Below are 5,676 nucleotides of genomic sequence, written 5' to 3'. Positions count from 1 at the left end.
GCTTTTTACATGACACAGACTCTGATCTTACCTAACTTCCACAGTCTACTCTCAAATACTGGTGAGACTAGAATTTATATTAAAAGTTTTGCTGGGCATGGTGGCTCATGCCTGTAATTCCAGCACTTTGTTTTATTTATTTATTTATTTATTTATTTAGAGACAGAATCTTGCTCTGTCCCAGGCTGGAGTGCAGTGGCACAATCATGGCTCACTGCAACCTCAACCTCCCGGGCTCAAGCAATCCTCCTCCCTCAGACTCCTGAGTAATTGGGACTACAGGCATGGGCCACCATGCCCAGCTAATTTTTGTAATTTTTGTAGAGATGGAGTCCATGTTGCCCAGGCTGGTCTCAAACTCCTGGGCTTAAGGGATCCAACCACCTTGGCCTCCCAAAGTGGTGGGATTATGGGTATGAACCACCACACCCGGCCATTCTTAGCACTTTGGGAGGCTGAGGCAGGAGGATTCCCCGAGGCCAGTTCAAGACCAGGTTGGGCAACATAGTAAGAACCCCCATCTCTACAAAAAAATTAAAAATTAGCTGGGCATGTGGCTCAAGTCTGTAGTTCCAGCTATTTAGGAGGCTGAGGCTGGAGAATTGGTTGAGCCAGGAGTTTGAGGCTGCAGAGAGCTATGATGTCACCACTGCCTCCAGCCTGGGTAACAGAGTGAGATCCTGTCTCAAAAAAAAAAATTTTTTTTTTGAAAGACGTAGAGGTCCAATAGTGATTGATTATCCTTATCATTGAACACAGGCAGAAATTCCTAAAATAGTCCAAGTCTGTTCCCATGGACTTGGACTTGATGGGACTTCACATGTAACAAGGATCAATTGGGGTCACACTGTCAGCCACTTGGAAATTTGGATGTAAGTGCAGTATTCACTCACTCATATTTCTCGTAGAGTTTTAGAGTTGGAAAGGGTTTAAGAGATAATATAATCCTACCCACACATTAGATTCTATCAATATTTAAAGTGGCTCGACTTCTAAATCTCATTCTATGAAATTCCCTCTGACCCAACTTATCTTCCTTTTCTTTTCTTTTTATTTGTCCTGCCTCAGGTTTATTTGTACAAATAGCACAGGAGGACCCCAGCCCCATGTAGATGGCAGCCCAGAGGGGATCATACCAGTCCTTCTGTCCTCATATTGGCAGACAGAAGTATCTACTCTGAAGTCTTTGTAGGGGCCTGGGCACCTTTGGGAGCCTGAGCTGGAACTGAAGCTGGAGCTGCAGCCTGGGCCTTGGTTTGATCCTTGGCCTTGGCCTTTGGCCAGCACAGCCTGAGCCCTTTGGCAATGTGGGCACGAGCCCGCTTCCCAAGCTTGGGGTAGGCAATGTAGGCAAGCCGATCGAGCTTGCAGCTGACACCCTTTGGGATCTTGGGCTTAACCTCCTTGGGCTTTACGAGGGCCTTGATACCCTCAGCACGTGCACTTATGGCCTTGTCACTGTTGGCCTGCATCTTCTTTAGGCCCCTCTTGTTTTGCTTCTTGGCAAAGCACATGTTCCTCAGGAACTTGGGGTCCATCCCCTTAAGAGATTCATATCTTTGTGATTGGTGTTTCTTGATACCATTTCTGTGCCTTTTTCGGGACTGGTTGTGTGTGTTGTGGTTCTTGGACTTGGCCATGTCGGCACCTTAAGCTGTGGCTCCCAAAGCATCTAGAACTGGAAGTATTCTTCTTTTTCTCCACCACTGAACATTTCTCTTTTTTTTTTTTTTTTTTTGAGATGAAGTGTTTTTAGCTCTTGTTGCCCAGGCTGGAGTGCAATGGCACGATCTTGGCTCACCGCAACCTCTGCCTCCCAGGTTCAAGCGATTCTCCTGCCTCAGCCTCCCAAGTAGCTAGGATTACAGGCATGTGCCACCATGCCCGGCTAATTTTGTATTTTTTTTAGTAGAGATGGGGTTTCTCCATGTTTGTCAGACTGGTCTCAAACTCCCGACCTCAGGTAATCCGACCTCAGGTAATCCACCCGCCTCGACCTCCCAAAGTGCTGGGATTATTATAGGTGTGAGCCACCACGCCCGGCCCACCACTGAACATTTCATGGTGTCTCTAAGTCATTCATCTACGCTTTTCTCTCCAGTTATCAGCACTCTTCCATTTCACTCATACTTCCTCCTGGCTTAGACCTCATGTTCAGCCATTTTGAAATTTGCTCATAAATGACAAGGATTTCTTCCCTTCACTAGTTTTCTACTGTCTGTGTTTTCCCAGCCCCAGCTGGCTCCTATTGCCCTGTTTCTCCCCTCCCACACTTCAGGGTATTGCTGGAGAAAGTCCCAAGGTCATGCTGATTTGACCCAGTACAGATTCACAATTCCAAACCTCACCTGGGCTCCACTTGGGCTCTTTTGTTTGTTTGTTTGTTTGTTTATTTGTTTAGACGGAGTTTCCCTCTTGTTGCCCAGGCTGGAGTGCAATGGTGTGATCTCAGCTCACTGCAACTCGCTCACTGCAACCTCTGCCTGCCGGGTTCAAGTGATTCTCCTGCTTCAGCCTCCCGAGTAGCTGGTATTACAGGCACCTGCCACCATGCCTGGCTAATTTTTTGTATTTTTGGTAGAGAGGGGGGGTTTCATCATGTTGGCCAGGCTGGTCTCGAACTTCTGACCTCAGGTGATCCACCCGCTTCGGCCTCCCAAAATTCTGGGATTACAGGCATGAGCCACCGCGCCTGGCCTGGGCTCTTTTTGACGATGGCTTTCTGTACAGTGTTACCTAAGACTTCTCAACTCCCTCAAGCCCAAAATCCACCCCTGCCACACTCATTATAAGACCTCATTTTCTACTTATAGGGAAGATGGAGGTCATTCAAGACCCCACCCCCACCCTGTCATCACCTTCACCTTAGATTAGTCCATATCTTCACCTTCTGTCTCTAGGAGCATCTCTTCCCCTGCAGAAAGCACAAGCCTCATCTCATCCCCTCCACTGACGACTCCTCTTATCCCTCATGTTCTTACCCTTTTTCTCTCTCCTTACTTCTTACCCTCTTCCCACAAACATGCTCAATGCTGCATCAACCTAAAAATAGAAAATCTTTTCCCAGCTGGGCGCAGTGGCTCACATATGTAATCCTAGCACTTTGGGAGGCTGAGGCAGGTGAATTGCTTGAGTACAGGAGTTCGAGACCAGCCAAGGCAACATGGTGAAATCCTATCTCTAAGAAATATGAAAATTAGCTGGGTGTGGTGTGGTGGTGGGCACCTGTAGTCCTAGCTACTCAGGAGTCTGAGTTGAGAGGATCACCTAAGCCCAGAAGGTTGAGGCTGCAGTGAGCTGTGATTGTGCCACTGCACTCCAGCCTGGGTGACAGAGTGAGACCCTGTCTCATAAAATAATAAAATAAAATAAAAATACAGAAAATCTTTTTCGTATCTGCTTCTCCCTCAGTGTGCTACCCCTTCTCTTTCTCCTGATACAACCGAATTTAGGGAAGAGTAATCTGTACTTAAAGCTCTCCCCCAACCTCCACTTCCAACTTATTTCCTCAACCACTGACTATTTGCTTCTGTCCTTGTGGTGTTATTCATTTATGTATTTGCTCTCTCAACAGATAGTTGTCAAGAACCCTCTGTGTGCCAGTAATTGTCAAAACTTCCCTCTCAGAGGGTTTACCAGTTACCTCCTGATCCAATGTTTCTGAAACTTTGCTGTGCATTGGAATCACTTAGCATCTTTTAAAAATACTGATGCCTGGGTCCCACCCTGAGATATTCTGAGTTAATTGGCCTGGATGGGACCTGGGCTTCAGGATTTTTTTTTTTTTTTTTAGACAGAGTCTGGCTCTTTTGCCCAGGCTGGAGTGCAGTAGCGTGATCTTGGCTCACTGTAACCTCTGCCTCCCGGGTTCAAGCGATTCTCTGGCCTCAGCCTCCCTAGTAGCTGGGATTACAGGTGCATGCCACCAAACCTGGCTAATTTTTGTATTTTTGGTAGAGACGGGTTTTCACCATGTTGGCCAGGCTGGTCTCGATCTCCTGACCTCAAGTGATCTGCCTGCCTTGGCCTCCCAAAATGCTGGGATTACAGGCGTGAGTCACCAGGCCTGGCCTGTCCTAATCTCCTAATGCAGGGTTTTTCAACCTCAGCACAATTGCTATTTTGGGCCAGGATTATTCTTTGTTATTGGGGGTTTTCGTGTGCATTGCAGAGTGTTTAGCAGCACCCGTGGCCTCTAATTTGTAGATGCTAGAAGCACACACATTTCCCTTCATAGTCATTACAAACCAAAAATGTCTCCAGACATGGCCAGATGTCCCTTGGAAGTGGCAAAATAGGCCCTGGTTGAGAAGCACTGCCCTCGTGTCTTCAGTTCTCCTCCTCCTTGATCTGTCTGTAATATTGTGAAACCCCTCCTTCAGAAGCCTCTCGTTATTAAAAAAAATTTTTATAGAGATGAGGTCTTGCTATGTTGACCAGGCTGTTCTTGAACCTAAGCCTCCCAAAGTGCTGGGAGTACAGGCATGAGCCACTGCACCTGCCCTTTTTAAAAAAATATGGAACATTTCACGAATTTGCACATCATCCTTGCACAGGGGACGTGCTAATCTTCCTGTATGGTTCCAATTTTAGTAAATGTGCTGCTGAAGCAAGTGCTCTCCTTTCCTTTGGCTTTCACAGCACTGTTCTCTGTGACTCAGTATGGAAGGACATAGTGATATTCAAAAGATGTTTGCAGAATGGATCTAGAAGTTGCTCATGTGTATTTGGCTCACCTCTGATTGGCCACTTATCTGTAAGGGAGACTGGAAATGTAATCTTTATTGTTGGTTTAGCATGAGTTCAGCTAAAGATCAGGGTTCTGGTCCTACAGTACTTCCAGGTCATACTTTTAACTCGTTTTCTCCTTCCCACTGCCTGGAAGTACAGTTACAGTAGTGTTAAGACATCTTGGACAATGTGAGCAAAGGTATGACCCTGGGCTTGGTGAGGCAAAAAGATAGGAGGAACCTGAGTCTCTGACGTCCCAGAGCCACCATACCAACCCTAGACTGCTTACTCTTGAATTATGTGAAAGAGAAGAAAAAGACCAGGTGCAGTGGCTCACGCCTGTAATCCCAGCACGTTGGGAGCCTGAGGCGGGTGGATCACGAGGTCAGGAGTTCAAGACCAGCCTGGCCAAGATGGTGAAACCCCGTCTCTACTAAAAATACAAAAGTTAGCCAGGTGTGGTGGCGGGCACCTGTAATCCCAGCTACTCAGGAGGCTGAGGCAGAGAATTGCTTAAACCCGGGGGGCGGAGGTTGCAGTGAGCCGAGATCGTGCCACTGCACTCCAGCCTGGGCAACAGAGTGAGACTCCATCTCAAAAAAAAAAAAAAAGAGAGAGAGAGAGAGAAAAAAAAAAAACCCTCTGTCTGGTTTAAGCCTACCATTATTCGGGTATCATGATTGCATTAACTGAACCTACATCCTAGTAAGTAGACCCAATCAGGTTCAACTTTCACTTTCAGCAGCTCTCAGATCTATACGTCCACTGAAACACTCCCAAGATCCAATCCCACATTTCAGCTACCTTCTGGACTCTCCAGCTGAATGTCCAACTAGAATCTTAAAACCTAGGATGTACATTTAAAACCAAAGTTGGCCGGGCATAGTGGCTCATGCCTGTAATCTCAGCACTTTGGGAGGCTGAGGTGGGTGGATCGCCTGAGAT

The 5,676-nt window shown here is 46.9% G+C and overlaps 1 non-coding gene and 1 pseudogene across 1 annotated transcript; both read right to left on the bottom strand.

The window, feature by feature from the left end:
- Nucleotides 1-642: 642 nt before the first annotated feature.
- On the bottom strand, nt 643-1,745 carry LOC101024997 (annotated as a pseudogene).
- Nucleotides 1,746-4,511: 2,766 nt separating this feature from the next.
- LOC116272505 lies at nt 4,512-4,613 on the bottom strand. Its single transcript, XR_004181175.1, has one exon. It is a non-coding gene; the product is annotated as a U6 spliceosomal RNA (small nuclear RNA).
- Nucleotides 4,614-5,676: the final 1,063 nt, after the last annotated feature.

Source organism: Papio anubis, unplaced genomic scaffold (assembly GCF_008728515.1).
Source record: "Papio anubis isolate 15944 unplaced genomic scaffold, Panubis1.0 scaffold118, whole genome shotgun sequence".
NCBI lineage: Eukaryota > Metazoa > Chordata > Mammalia > Primates > Cercopithecidae > Papio > Papio anubis.
The sequence above is the reverse complement of the archived record's forward strand: the minus strand, read 5'-3'. Positions and strand labels throughout refer to the sequence as shown.